A 15,786-nucleotide genomic window follows, 5' to 3' on the forward strand; every position below is an offset into this window, starting at 1 on the left:
GAGATTGTGGACTCGTATGTTTATCTTGGAGTCACATTCACGGGACCCATTTTCAACATGAAACCAGCTGCCTCGACCCGCCTCACGAGGGGATACGCAGCCCTAGCCCACCTAGAGAGAGTGTTTTCAGGCCCATTTGCAGGAACCCAGTACGAAGGGTGGCTTTTTGACACTCTGGTGACATTGGCAGCTACGTATGAAGCAGCATTCAGAGGACCAGATCTTGGGCGGATGGTGTCACGTGCACCCATACACTGTGGTACACGGTGACAAACTGGCTCATCAACAGTGCAAGAATCATGTACAGAAGTAGTGCCTTTTAGGATTTATTTGTCGGTCATCCATAACAGGTTTTGATCCCTACGATTCCCCCTTTCTCACCTATTTTCTACTCTGTTTTCAGGGCAGCAGCACCTTGGAGTGCTGGGTTTTTTCTATAGGTGTTTTCTACAGCAGTTTGCAGCGTTTTCAGCATCTACCCCTCCCTGTAGTGTTTGGCGGCCTGTTTTGTACAGGACATCTGCTGCTTTTACTGATCTGAGGACTTGATGGTACCATATCTCTTTTGTTTTTTCCATACTCTGCCCTATCTACTGCCCCGAATACCTCTGCGTTTTTTCAGATTTGCAGCCATGGTTGCTGCGTTTTTCTGAATTGATTCTGCTGGTAGCTCTACATTCACTTGGGCTCCTTCCGTTGGACCCGAAGGTACCTTCTCTTCAGCGTTTTTCCGCATAGGAGGTGTGGACACTAGTTGGCCTGAATTTTCAGGTTTGTAGCCCTTGTTTGGCTGCGTTTTCTTCTCCAGTGAACATAGATCACTTGCAGAGGGGGTGTTTTGTTTGGATCATAGTTGTTTCTTGTACCGGTACAAACCCATTCGTACCGTACGGTTAGTATGGTACGATTTTTATTATTATTATTATCCCCTCCCCCACTTTGAAAAAAAAATCCAAATGCTTAAATAATATATATAGAAACCCTGCTTAACGAAGATCCCAAATGCCCGCAATACTTCGCAACTTTCGTGTCCACTTAGTATTCCATATGGGGTTGTTCAGAGACCTAAAAAATCTGGCAAGGTAGACTGGTAGTGTATATATACCTAGATGAATCCAGGAACATGCCCAAATTCACCTTTTAGAAACGTGCATGTTATATACTCATGGTAGTCAATCCACAAGACTATATAACTATCAACTCCATTATGCATAGTATGGACTAGATACTACAACATCCCCACTAACGTCATCAGTGCCCAATAGTGGGTGTAGAACTCTGTATCAAGATATGCTCTCACACACGCACTCCACACACACACACACATAAGAGCATATATTCACACAAAGCCCTTCGTACTGAGTTTTTGTCAAACCTCCGAAGATGCAAGTATAGGTAGGCTAGACAGTCAGATTCTCAAGTTATGTACGAGGAAGAAGATTTGGACATGGCCATTTTGATCTAGAGAGGAGTCCCTAAACCTATCATCCTAGATGCACTACTTGTATTTGTGCAAGGACGGTCCCTTAGTCATAAACGCTACACTGGGAGACCTTTGGTATTGCATCACCCATCCACGCTGAATGGGAGTAGAAGAATTAGGGTTAGGTTAGAGTTTATGTGGGAGACATACACAGAGAGAACAAGAGAGAGAGAGAGAGAGAGAGTTGTGGGGATAAGTCAACTCATAATGATGAGTGTGTGACTCCCCTATCACACATGTATATTGCACTAGTACACATAGTGCACTTAGTACATTAAAAGTACTAAGGGTACTATGTACTATAACTTATGGGCTTGTACACACTATAAGGGTGGGCATTATGCCTTTACCCCAACAACCTCCCACTTAAAGGCAAAGTGCCCTTAAATGAAGGAAAAGAAAAATTAGCATGTATATGATAATATACAAGGCCATATCAAGGCTGAAACTGGCCTCATCCAATGCCCATCAAGTGTCTGCAATGAGCAAACCGCTCCGGAGGCAAACTCTTTGTCAACAGATCAGCCGGGTTGTCATCCGTATGAATTTTAACAAGCTGAATTTGCTTGTTCTCTATCACCTCTCTGATGAAGTGATACTTCACATCCACATGCTTCGTCTTTGCATGAAAGACAGGGTTCTTTGCCAACTGGATGGCACTCTGACTGTCACAATGCAACAATGGAATATCCCCTGTATAACCCAAATCAACCACTAACCGAGATAGCCATAATGCCTCCTTGCAAGCCTCTGTGGCTGCAATATACTCGGCCTCTGTAGTAGATAAGGCAGTGCACTTCTGCATCCTGGATATCCATGACACAGCACCTCCTGTGAATGTAAACACATAACCGGTAGTAGACTTCCAGTTATCTGGATGACCGGCATAATCCGAATCCGTGTAACCATGCACTATGCATCCTGTTTGCCAAAACAAATGCACATATCCTGTGTGCCCTTCAGGTATCTCATGACACCTTTCACTGCTTCCCAATGCTTCTTGCCAGGGTTGGCCATGTATCTAGAAACCACTCCCACTGCAAATGCAATGTCCGGCCTAGTAGCAACCATGGCATACATGAGACTGCCACAAGCTGAAGCATACGGAATCTTGGCCATATCAGCCCTGCCACTATCTGACTGTGGGCTGTCCATAGCACTGAGTTTCACATATGGAGGCAAAGGAGTACTAGTCTTCTTCCCCCCGTCCATATTGAACCTCTGCAAAACTTTGCCAATGTATTCCTTCTGAGACAAATACAACACATGCTGATTTTTGTCCCGAAGTATCCGCATACCCAAAATGTGATTTGCATCACCCAAATCCTTCATATCAAAGGTTTCATGCAGCCTCTGCTTCAAGGTATCCATCTCCTTACGAGATTTCCCGGCAATCAACATATCATCAACATACAAGATGAGGATCAATAGACTGCCATCCAAAGCTTTCTTGGTGTATAAGCAGTGATCTATGTCACTTCTCCTGAATTTCTGGGATTTCATGAATGTATCAAATTTACGATACCATTCCCTTGGTGCCTATTTGAGCCCATAAAGACTCTTTTTCAGCTTGCATACAAGCTTCTCCTTTCCACTCACTGCACCCTCTGGTTGCACCCTCTGGTTGTTGCATATATATCTCCTCATGGAGATCACCGTGAAGAAAAGCAGTCTTCACATCCATCTGAATCAAGTCCAGATCATCATGTGCAACCAAAGCTAACACAGCTCTAAGTGTGGTCATTTTGACCACTGGAGAGAAGATCTCATCAAAGTCCACACCATAATCCTGCTTGAAGCCCTTAGCCACTAACCTGGCTTTGTACCTTGGCTTTGCATCAGGTGCAACTTTGAGCCTGTAAACCCACTTGCATGGCAAAACCTTCTTGCCTGCAGGCAAATGCACCAACTTCTATGTTCCATTTTTGTGCAGAGAATCCATCTCTGACTTTATGGCACGCTCCCAAAGAGCCTTGTCTGCCCTCTGTAAAGCCTCCTTGTAACATGAGGGCTCCCCACAGTCAGTAAGCATCAAGTAGTCAACCCCTGGAACAAACCTGTCAGGGACTCTGGAGGGTCTTGTGGACCTCCGTACCCAATGACTATCATTTGCAGGTTGCTATCCAGCCTGCATATCACCCATTAGTGGCTCCTGTTCCATGCCATAAGGCTGAAATATCATGCCCGGTATCTCCTCTAACTGTGGTATATCCATAGGGATATCTTATGCCATATCTGGCTGTCCATTTGGACCATTTTCAGCACCATTTAAGGGCTGGTTTTCCTGCTGTAATGGCTGATTTACAGCCCTTGGTTGTTGTCCATGATGTCCATCATCATCAAAGATGACTCTGCCAGGCTCCTGTTGCCTTGCAGGCTCCTTATACATGCATGTTTCATCAAAAATGACATCATTGCTGCGTATAATCTTTCTATTCACGGGATCCCAAAGTCTATACCCCATTTCACCTCTGTCACCATATCCTAGGAATATGCATTTGTGAGACTTAGGATCAAGTTTGGTGCGCATTTCCCTGCGTATGTGCACGTACGCAACGCAACCAAACACTCTCAAGTGCTTGTATGACGGAGGCTTCCCTGTCCATACTTCCTCTGGCACTTTCCCACCAAGCCTCGTGTTAGGTGACCTGTTTATAAGGTGAACGGCTGTCATAACAGCTTCAGCCCAAAAACCATGAGGTAATGCAGCATGTGACGACATAGAACGAACCTTCTCCTGAATAGTCCTGTTCACCCTCTCTGCTGTCCCGTTTTGTGGAGGATCATAAGGAGTAGAGAGCTCCCTCTTGATGCCTTTAGCATCACAAAAGTCCTGAAACTGCTTGGACATATACTCTCCACCATTGTCAGAATGCAAAGCCTTCAGTGTTTTGCCAGTTTGATTCTCAACAAGAGCAACAAACTTCTCAAACACTGAGAATGTATCACTCTTCAAACGAAGAGGATAGACCCACACCTTGCGTGTGGCATCATCTATAAAAGACACAAAGTATTTTGCCCCTCCCAAAGAAAGCTGAGGCATCTCACATACATCTGTATGCACAAGCTCTAATTGAGCATCTTTCTGTCCAAGAGCTTTCTTGTGGGGGCACTGCAGTTGCCTGCCATATATACAATGCTCACAAAACTGAAAACTTGAAAACTTTAGAGAAGGCAAGTAACCCAAACGAGACAATTGCTCCATTCCCTTGACACTCATGTGTCCCAACCGGCTATGCCACATAGAGATTTCCGGCAGCTCGGTTGCATTTACAGTAGCATGGTGACAAACACATGCATGTATAAAGTAAAGAGTGTCCACCTTAGAGCCTCTGGCAACAACCAGTGAGCCCTTACTAATCTTCCACTTTCCACGACCAAATGTGGTAACATAATCAGTATCATCAAGCTGTCCAGTAGAAAGCAGATTCTTCTTGATCTCAGGCACATGCCTGACATCATGGAGCATAAGCTGTGAGCCATCTGAAAACACAAGCCTCACATCACCTCTGCCAAGAATCTTGCATGCATGGTTATCACCCAAACAAACCACTCCTTCATTGCCAGCAGTATACCTGACAAACAAGTCTCTGCAACCTGTGACATGAAAGGAGGCACCTGAATCAATGATCCATGAGTGCATCCCATGACCACCTGTAAGAAGTGAATGGGCATCAAGTGAAGACGTAAATAGGACCTCATCCTCACTGCCACCTGCATGTGACACATTGATTTCTTCAATCTTGACTCCACTTTTGCCCTTTGGCTTTACATCTTTGGCTTCATCTTTCTCTTTGTCTTTGCCTTTTCCCTTTTCCTTTTGATCATTTTTCCATTTGTAGCATTGCTTTTTAATTTGTCCCTTCTTGCCACAATAATGGCATTCCAAATCCTTTTTGGAGCGAGACTTGCTCCTTCCCCGTTCTTGACTTTTTCCCCTTTGTTGGGATCTCCCACGTGCATTCATTGCATTGGACTTTCCAACAGAGTTGTTTTTCCTGTTCATCTCTTCTTGAAGAAGAGCACCCTCAACATCTGCATATGACAGCATAGCATTCGAATTGCTAGTGGCTGTCCTGAATGTGTCCCAACTCTCTGGCAAAGTGCATAAGAGAAAAGTGGCTTTGAACTCATCGTCCATTGCCAACTTTTGATTAATAACTTGGCTGACAATACCATTAAACTCATTTAGATGGGCTGCCATAGACGCCCCTTCCTTCATCTGAAGACCTATGAGTTTCTTCAACCAATACACTTTGCTTGAGGCACTTTGCTGGGCATACAAGTCCTGCAATCTCTGCCACATTCCCCAAGCTATCTTCTCTTCACGAATGCTGAAAAGTAATGAGTCTGACACAGACAACATGATAGTAGATCTTGCCAGCTCATCCATATCTTCCCACTCTTCAGCAGTAAGAGAAGCGGGCTTTACACCCCTTTCTTTGATAGACTTGTGCTGCTTCTTCTGGAGCAACACATTATAGCACTGGGTTTGCCAAATATCATAGTTATGTGAGCCTTCAAGCTTCTTGATGTGAAGCAATGAAGAGCTCTCACCTGTGGTTGCCATAGCAATATGCAACCTGTCAATGCCTGACTCCCTGCAAATTGTGCAAACACTGCACCAAAGGCACACAAAGTGCTCACAGTTGTTCTCCCAAGCTTTATGTCCCACGGCGGAAGCACAAATGCAACTTTTCTCCCACTGTAAGTGATGAAATCACCAAAATCTGGTTGCTGCAGATTTTGGACAGCACCTTAAATGTGCTCTATTGCCCTCCCAAAGTACTGTACAGCAGTACTAAGTGCTCACCAATGATGTACCAAACCTGTACCGGCAAGTACAGCAGCTGAAATTGAACCTTTTCCCCACTCAAATCAATGAGCAGCCATGGCAAAACTTGTAGAAAGCTGTACCAAATCTGTACCAACAGGTACAGTAGCAATAAATGCTCTCCTGGCTGTCCAAATGAGTGAAAATCAAACTTTTACAGTCCCGAACACTGCATACAACAGTTCCGAACAGAAATTGGGCAAAAGCCCCTTGACTGCAAGTTGATTTCTGAGGATTCAAGGCATAAATGTCTTGCCTGCTGCTTTGCCAAGCTTAACAAGCATAAAATCTTGAAAAGCCCCTTGATTTAAGATCAATTGCTGATCATACATGGTACATTGACGCACATGAAGGCATCCAGAGTCTCTGCGATGCTTCCCCCTGGCCACTACATCCAATACATGAAAGCCCCTTGATTTACAGGCACATTGAGTGCTTGTAAGGCATCAACACATTATCCACAGCATCAAATGCGATTGCTTGCATGCAAATCAATCCAATCGGCACAAAAGCCCCTTGATTTGCACTGCATTTTGCTGCAATTTTGCCCGAATGTGCGATTTCTCACATCATACAGCATGTATGAGTGCCCAATTGCACAATTACATCAAAAGCCCCAAATTTCGACATCCAATTTCCTGCAAATTGATCCTGATTGTGACCAATGTCACCCAATTTTGCCAATTTTGCTCACAAAATTGAGCAATTCGATACCTGTACCTGCTCAATTGATTGAATTGATAAGAAATTCCCAAAATTGAAGGCAAATACCTCTTAATTTTTGAATTTCTCTGAGATTTGCAGGCTGAATTTCTGTTGATGCTGTTGCAGAAATCTGATGCAGAAAAGGGGGGGCAAAACTTGCTGATGTTGATGCTGATTTTGTTGCTGCTGCAAAAGGGTGAGCTTCTTGAGGCAGCTCCACCGCATGCTGGGAAGTGATTAGAATGGCAACGGCAACTGCAGCATTGGGAGCCAGCAGGCTCACTCTGATAATCTCAAATGCCCACTTCCACGTATCCTTCACAATACGGCGCTCTCCACTGCTCTTCGCCCACCTCTCGACCAGTGAACACGTGCTCGTTGTCCACCACCTACAGCAGCGGAGGTCGGACGCTTTTGGGTTACGTGTCCGCAGCCTGTCTCACCTTCGCTACGCCTAGTGGTTCGCTACACGATTAGCGACCAACGCTTCGTTTTCTGCAAGCACTGACGCGTAGACGGTTTTACGCCTTCGCCTGTGTTTCCGCCTGCTTTGCCTAGCGCCAGTCTACACCCAACGCTACACGCGTGTTCGCCTGGCTATGCGCCTGGTTACGCCAGAGTATGGACAAAGGCCTACGTGTCCGCCTGAATTAGACACCTGGCGCTGCTGCTGTAGGCGCCTGGTTGGCAGGTACAGTAATGCTGGCCTCCTCGCTACCCCAGCTTCTTGATGCCACCAACTGGACCTCCTCCGGCTTCACACACCTTGTGGTCACACGCCTTGCTGCTTTGCTCAGCTGTCTCCTACGAATTGGTTTTGCAGCGGCGACTCTACCCAACAGATGCGACTGAAATTCAGTCCTCAATTGCTCTTGCCTCCTCAATTGCTCTTGCCTTTGCCTGTGCTCTGATACTAGTTGAATGGGAGAAGAAGAATTAGGGTTAGGTTAGAGTTTATGTGGGAGACATACACAGAGAGAACAAGAGAGAAATGAAATGAAATGAAATGAAATGATATATTAACGTCTTCAAAAGGCCAAAATGACCTATGAGACCAAAAAGGTTACAACAAGTGGTGGATCTGATACAATGTCTGTGTAAGAAAAGCTAAAAACAACTAACTGAAACTGAAATAACTGTGAGGAAAAGTACGGTACTAGGAGCTCCTAATGGATAACATCTGGGAGGAAAACTCTAGCAACAAAGGTAAGCATCATACACATCACTATCCAAAGAGAGAGAGAGAGAGAGTTGTGGGGATAAGTCAACTCATAATGATATGAGTGTGTGACTCCCCTATCACACATGTATATTGCACTAGTACACATAGTGCACTTAGTACATTAAAAGTACTAAGTGTACTATGTACTATAACTTATGGGCTTGTACACACTATAAGGGTGGGCATTATGCCTTTACCCGAACACACGCTCTGTTTCGGAGACAATCGAGAGATCCAGCTAGGAGAGACACATATCCATGTTCTGGTTCCTCAAGCACTGTAGACTCCTCCCCCCCCCAACCTTCCCTCACATTCAAGCTTGAAGCTTCATAGGTTGTAAGTGCAAACAAAAAAAAACCGTATTTTATCATACGGTATCCAAAAATTTCATATCGTACCAAAAATTCCTGTACGGTATCGTATCGTACGGTATCATATTTTTGTACCGTGACAACTATGGTTTGGATTGTGGCTTTGGTGGTAGTTTGGTACTTGAGATGGACACTGAATTTCTGATTTCAGTCAGCATTTTGCTGATTTTGGAGCATCTATACCTATGTTTTGTTCCTGGTCTTCATAGTTACCCAGTTTCTTCATGTTCCTTGCCTTCTGTTGGGGGTGGAGTGCTATTTTTTGCTCGACAGCAGTGTTTTGGCTGCGTTTTGCTTCCCACAGGAGTTTTCTACACTCAGAGGGGGCACATCTCCAGCTACTTCACTTGAGGATCAGTTTCGAGAGCTGTTTTGTATCTGTGGAGACTTTCTTCTATGACAAGAGTTTACAGATTTTGGAGGAGAATAGTGATATTTTCAGAGATCCTGAGAAGAGTTTTTTTTGTCCGAGCCTATGGTCTTTGCAGTGTTTGCAAAGAAAGGATGGTGTTTTTCCTGTGAGGTTTGATCCTTTCACATGGATCACTTGTTTGTTGCTGATTCTTGGGATCTTGTTACCATTGCAGTTTATATTCCTCCTTCCCTTCCTCATTGTGAGGAGTCTACCTCTGCCTCTCTTTGTGATGCTTCTGAGGATGCTCCTCCCCCTATCAGTTCTGCAAGTTTGTTGTTTTGAAGGATGGTTTTTTGGACCCAGTGGGATGCTTTGGATCTGTGGTTGCTAACCATGCCTGGGGCACAGTTATACTTCCATAATTTTTTGGATTTGGATCAGAATCAAGTTGGGCTTGTACCAGTCCAACGACATCTTTTTTCAGAGGGGGATGTGGAGTCCTTTCATCTGGCGATCTGCCACCCCCGACCACTCGGCATCTCGTACCATCTTCCACTTTACCCAGGAGCTTGCAGACGTTTATGATTCAAAAGTACATGATGGCCTCTTCGGTATGGACCCTACAGCACCCATCGATGTACGGACGGCCCAGCTTTCACACATACTGCACACAGCAGCTAGCCACAGCTTTCCACACCATCTCCAGACAGGGAAGCCACCTAGATCCGGGGACATGCCCCATAATAGATGGTATGATAATGAGTGCAGAGAGCTTCATCGACATCTCCGAGCCCAGTAGCGAAAGGGGAAATAACACAGCAGCAGGCCAGTAGACAGATGCGGTCTCTTACATGCCGTAAGCAACGCACATATGAGGAGGCTCAATACTCGGACATCTACCACATGCTCATGAGCAAAGATGCAGCCACTGCTTGGCGACGACTCAGAGAGCCACGCCCCCCCCCACCCCGATTACTGATCCTCAACGCTGGCAGAGTTATGCAGAAGGGCTTTATGATGTTCCGCACCAGCCACTCATCCCTCGCCCCACCGAGACTCTACTGACCTCATCGGTTTTCTTTACTACCGATATGGTATCTCGAGCTATACATAGATTCCAACATGGGAGAGCTGAGGATCACACCGGCTTACAGGGTGAGCATTTCATTTATGCAGCTGACACACTCTCTCCTTTTATTGCTTACCTCTTTAACAGGGCTCTGGTAGAAGGTTTCCCGGCTGAGTGGACGATGCACACTATTGTACCGATCCACAAAGCTGGGGACATGTTGGACCCCGGTAATTACAGGACTATCATGATTGGTCATACCTTGGCCAACAAACTCTATGGGGCTATCCTGGAGGCAGAATTGAGCACACACGCTGAGAGGGAGGGACTTCGTGCCCCTAGTCAGGCAGGTTTTCGGCGAGCCTTCTCTACTATTGATCACATTTTCACCCTGAGATGCCTGATTGACCAAACTTGGGCACGGAGACAGAGACTCTATTGCTGTTTTGTGGACTTCTGCAAAGCCTTCGACACAGTCCCGAGAGAGTGCCTCTTCCACCACTTACAGACACTGGGCATACCCCCGACATGATGTGGGGGATTTACAGATTATATGAGCAAGTGTTTGGACGAGTTAGATGCCCAGGGGGACTATCAGATATGATTGCCAGCACCATTGGTGTGAAGCAGGGCTGCCCTCTCTCCCCGACACTCTTTGGCTTATACATCGACGAGGTAGCAGACTACATCATACACGGAGGAGGCTCTGGGATTGACATCTCAGGTACGACTGTACACATTCTATTATATGCTGATGATATCATTCTTGTGTCGGATACTCGAACAGGGCTACAAAGGCATCTACAGGCCCTGGATACTTTCTGTGCGGAGCGAGGACTCACAGTGAACCTTGGGAAAACCAAGGTTATGGTCTTTCATACATCAACAGCAGTCAGATGCCAGACTATCCTTACACTAGCCCGGGGACAGGTAGAGGTGGTGGGCTCATATGTATACCTTGGGGTCACATTTACCAGCTCATCAGGGAGATTCTCTATGGCACAGGCAGCCAGAGACAGAGTGACACGAGGGTACGCAGCACTAGCAATTTTGGAACGCCAGTGTCACCAGGCACACTTCTAGGAGCCCCGTACTAAGGGGTGGCTATTTGATACACTAGTTACTCCAGCATTGATGTATGCAGCAGCAATATGGGCACCAGGTTTGGCTACATCCTCATGGACACAGATAGAGCGCCCTCAGATTTTGATGCTCTCACGGATGATCCGCAGCAAACCTTCAGTACCACATCATATCCTTCGAGCGAAGTTTGTTGTACCACCTATGTTAGTAGAGGCCATGTTCCAGACTATATCTTTTATACACAAGATGCGGGAGCTCCCACTAAGTCGGGTATCTCGGGCTGCTTTTGAGGCATCTAGACAACTTGCTAAGGAGGGACATACCTGGTCATGGTACTCCCAGGTGGTACCGTGGATATCATCACACACGATTGATATTGACAGATTACCACCCTTACAGTATGACCTAGCTGCACCACACAGACGCCTCTCTCAGACAAAGAGGAACAGAGTCATGAGACATGACATTTGGCAGGGCCATATAAAGGAGACTTGGCTATCTCCTAGTCAGCCACTCCCGACGAAGATGCTCTACTACAGAGACCACTTCTTGAGCACCTCCACAGACGGCTTCATCGAGCGACCACGATACTTGGAGGTCCACTTATCACATGGAGCCAGAGTAGCCATTGGGCGACTAAGGGTCTCATCACACCAACTAGAGATCGAGACTGGGAGAGCAGCACGCATCCCTCGAGCAGAGCGCATTTGCAGATTATGCCAGACGGGGGTAGAGACAGAGGAGCATTTTGTTTGCCAGTGTGGTGCTTTGCAAGAGATCAGGGCATGCTATCCTGAGGTTTTTAGAGGGACCACATCACTTAGACAGATCTGGGAGAGATCGGACCAGAGACAGCTAGGCAGACTACTACTAGCACTACAGAGACACAAGAAGATCTTACTTCAGACACCCGCACATCATAGCGGAGGAAGACAGTCCCAGTTGATTGACTTCTTCCAGAGATTGGCACCAGTAGCCCAGCCACACACATTGGGAGTGACATCTCAGCGAGCGGAGGAGATTCGAGCTAGGCGACGACCCAGACTAGGCGGCTACCAGACACCACCGCTACACCACAGAGAGATCGCGGCCATCCGGTCTCGACACCAGCAAGAGGTCCAGGAGCAACTAGCACATTTTCGCTCTAATCCAGGACGCATGTTCCAGACATTTACGGCATCCTCAAATCGGATGAATGACATATTGTACCCACACTATGGGACTGGATGGAGTTAGGAGTAGATAACATATCATACATGTATCACCCCTTCAGCATATAGAGATGCATTAGTAGCCCTAGTACTCCATCCACACCCTCTCGTTTGTACACCACTATTGAGTCCCCTATGGTCGTGTTGTCATACTTGTACATTTTATTCTCACTCCACATTTTCCTCTTGATGACTGGAGGAACATCATTGTACTACTTGTTTGTCTCATAGGCCAATTTTGGCCTTTTGCAGACGTTAATATATCTTTCTTTCTTTCTTTCTTTCTCTCTCTCTCTCTCTCTCATCTCCATCAAAGAAAACAAGAAGACGGCGGACTCCGCCATCAACAACATCATCAACCGACTTTCCAAAGTCGAGAAGGAGATCGAAGCTTTACAAAAAGAGAAGGAAGCTTGGAAAAGGGAGAAGGAGACTTGGGAGAAGGAGAGGGAGAAAGAGAAGGAAGGAGGGAAGAAGGAGAAAGAAGCATGGAAAGAGGAGAAAGAGGGATGGAAGAAGAAACGGGACACTATGAAGGAGGAAATCGACATCCTCAAAGCGGAGGTGATCTCTCTACGGGACCGACCACCACGGGAGGAGGGGGAGATTATGGAAGTTGACAAAGAGGCCATCAAAGAGGAACTCACCAAGGCAATCACCAAGAGCCTAGAAGGTAAGATGGAGGCAACAAAGGAGGGTTGGGTAGAAGTGGTGAAGAGGAACATCAAAAAGGAAGTGAAAGGGGATGCCCAAAAAGAAGGGCTCCAAATCGTCAACACCACCATTGAGGAGGAGCGGATGCGACATGCTCATAGACTCAATGTGAGAGTCACGGGGATTCCCGAGGTAGCCGACTCTACCCCCGAGGGGGATGGGCAAACACTATGCACATGACTTGGATACTCACATGAGGGACCCCCCCCCCCCTTCCTCAAAGCTTGGAGAGCTGGGAAAGTGACAAAGAAGAGAGCTCTCATCATACAGTTTCGGGATGTGGAGGCACGCACCATCTTCATGAGGAAGAGGGTCATACTACGAGGCTTAGAGGGAGCTCCTATTTTCTTGGATGATGATCTCACGAGGATGCAGCTAGAGCATAGGAGAGCTTGCATGCCTCGAGTCTTACACGCGAGGAGAGAAGGCAAGAAGGCCTTCTATCGAGATGGTCGGGTCATCATTGATGTGGCCGGCCCATGGATTAGCGGTTTGGGGACTATGGGACACAGACCAGGCCACTGACACAGATACACATGGCAGTATGGAACTGTAATGGTTCACTATGGGTGCAGCCTGGACGATGGAGCATATTATGGTGAGGAGAGACATCATACTTCTGACAGAGACACATCAGAGCCCAGAGAGAGGGTACCTTGAGTAGAGGGATTCCAGTGGAAGTCAGCATACAGGAGGACCACATGCCAGGGTACCTCGAGAGGGTCGGGGGGGAGTAGCAGTTCTATTCAGACGGGAGCTACAGGGGAGACTGAGAGTGGTAGCACAGGATCCAGAGACCAGATACATGTGGATCAACTTACAGCTCTCACAGGACAGGGTTATATACATAGCCCTACGTTACTTTCCTCCATCAGGATCCTCCTATGACATTACAGAGGACATGCCATAGGAGGAGACAGGAGCCTCGCCATACACTTGTCTGTTAGATGAGATTATGCATTATTCTACACTAGGGGAGGTATTTCTTACGGGTGACTTCAATGCCCACACACAGAGCAGACAGTGTGAGGTGTATGACTGATGACATGGAGATCCTCCACCCTGTGGATCCAGAGGAGGTAGGGGCTAGTCGGGCATCAGAGGACACTGGACCAGACAGAGGACATTATGGGGACCACTTACTAGAGTTGGGAGCAAAGCATCGTCTCGTTATTTATAACGGGATGCTACAGTGGCCGGGATCAGAGGGCTGACATGCTTCCCACATGGGGGTCATACACGGACCGGAGGCACGGTGGTAGACTACATTATGGGGTCTTTGGAGGCATCACAGCTTGTCACCTCATTCTCCATCCCACCTCGTCCTATTGGGGCAGATCATACATACTTGGCATTTTCACTAGCCGGATCACCAGTATCACCAGCCCCCCACATACCGACACCACACACTACCATCTACTTCACACATGACATGGCAGACATATACACTGGCAGAGTAGAGGATGGGCTCCTACTCATAGATCCCCTGGCACCTATGGATACCATTACAGCCCAGCTGGCATCACTCCTACACACGGCTACATTACAAAGCTTCCCACATCGTGTCCAATCAAGAGAGCCTGTGAGATCTGGGACGATGCCACAAAACAGATGGTATGATGACGAGTGCAGAGCCCATACTCACGGCTCCGCATACAGAGAGCCTTGGGAGCCATCACAGAGCAAGAGTCGAGGAGAGAGATGAGGAGACTTACTCGCCGCAAAAGGCGGGCCTTCGCAGAGATACAGAAGCTAGAGATCTTCCATTTCTTCCTGAGTAGAGATAGCCCTATCTCATGGCGGCACTTCAGAGAGCCTCGGACACCGACACCCATTGCAGACCCACAGACATGGCACACATATGCAGAGGGCCTATACCACGCCCCACAGCAGCCACCTATACCTCAGCCACCACAGGAGCCTTGACCTACCACAGCTAGCTTCTTTACCCACTATATGGTAAAGGAAGCTATCTGCCGCCTACAGCATGGACAGGCCGCCGACCATATGGGCCTATAGGGTGAGCATCTCATATATGCAGTAGATTCTTTGGCTCCTTTTCTTGCACACCTGTTTAACAGGACACTAGCAGAGGGTTTGCCTGCAGAGTAGACGATGCACACCATTGTGCCAATCCACAAAACTGGGGATATGCTCGATCCAAGCAACTACAGGACGGTTATGGTTGGCCACATGATGGCCGAATTCTATGGTGCAGTGTTGGAGCAAGAGCTTAGCTTATATGCTGAGCGAGCAGGTTTACGCTCATCAGGGCAGGCAGGCTTCAGGAGAGCTTTCTCTACCACTGACCATGTATTTAGTTTGAGATGTATGATTGATCAGGCCAGAGTGAGGAAGAGAAAGCTCTATTGCTGCTTTGTGGATTTCCGCAAGGCATTTGACACAGTACCACGAGAGAGGCTCTTTTAGCGCCTGCAGTCTCTTGGCATACCAACAGATATGACATGGGGCATCTATGCATATTATATGAGCAGGTTTTTGGGCGAGTCAGATGCCCAGGAGGTATGTCTGAGACTATTGCTAGCACCATTGGTGTGAAGCAAGGATGCCCACTTTCCCCCACGCTATTTGGGTTATACATTGATGAGGTGGCTGACTTCATTACACGGGGAGGCGGAGATGGAGTTGATCTAGCAGGTACCTCAGTACATATTATGCTTTATGCTAATGATATTGTTGTTGGGTTTTATGCTGTGTATGCACCCAGAGGAGTGCTAG

General features: G+C 47.0%; 1 protein-coding gene and 2 pseudogenes across 2 annotated transcripts in view; 2 read left to right on the plus strand and 1 right to left on the minus strand.

Moving 5' to 3' along the window:
* The window catches only part of LOC147608690 (FAD-dependent oxidoreductase family protein), a 92,980-nt gene that overhangs the window by 43,976 nt on the left and 33,218 nt on the right, over positions 1 to 15,786 (minus strand). The gene's annotated exons all lie outside the window — the stretch shown is intronic.
* On the plus strand, positions 9,751 to 12,358 carry LOC147608692 (uncharacterized; annotated as a pseudogene).
* On the plus strand, positions 12,642 to 13,572 carry LOC147608693 (uncharacterized; annotated as a pseudogene).

Source organism: Cibotium barometz, chromosome 52 (genome assembly GCF_041138505.1).
Source record: "Cibotium barometz isolate CiBa-2024 chromosome 52, ASM4113850v1, whole genome shotgun sequence".
Classification (NCBI taxonomy): domain Eukaryota; kingdom Viridiplantae; phylum Streptophyta; class Polypodiopsida; order Cyatheales; family Cibotiaceae; genus Cibotium; species Cibotium barometz.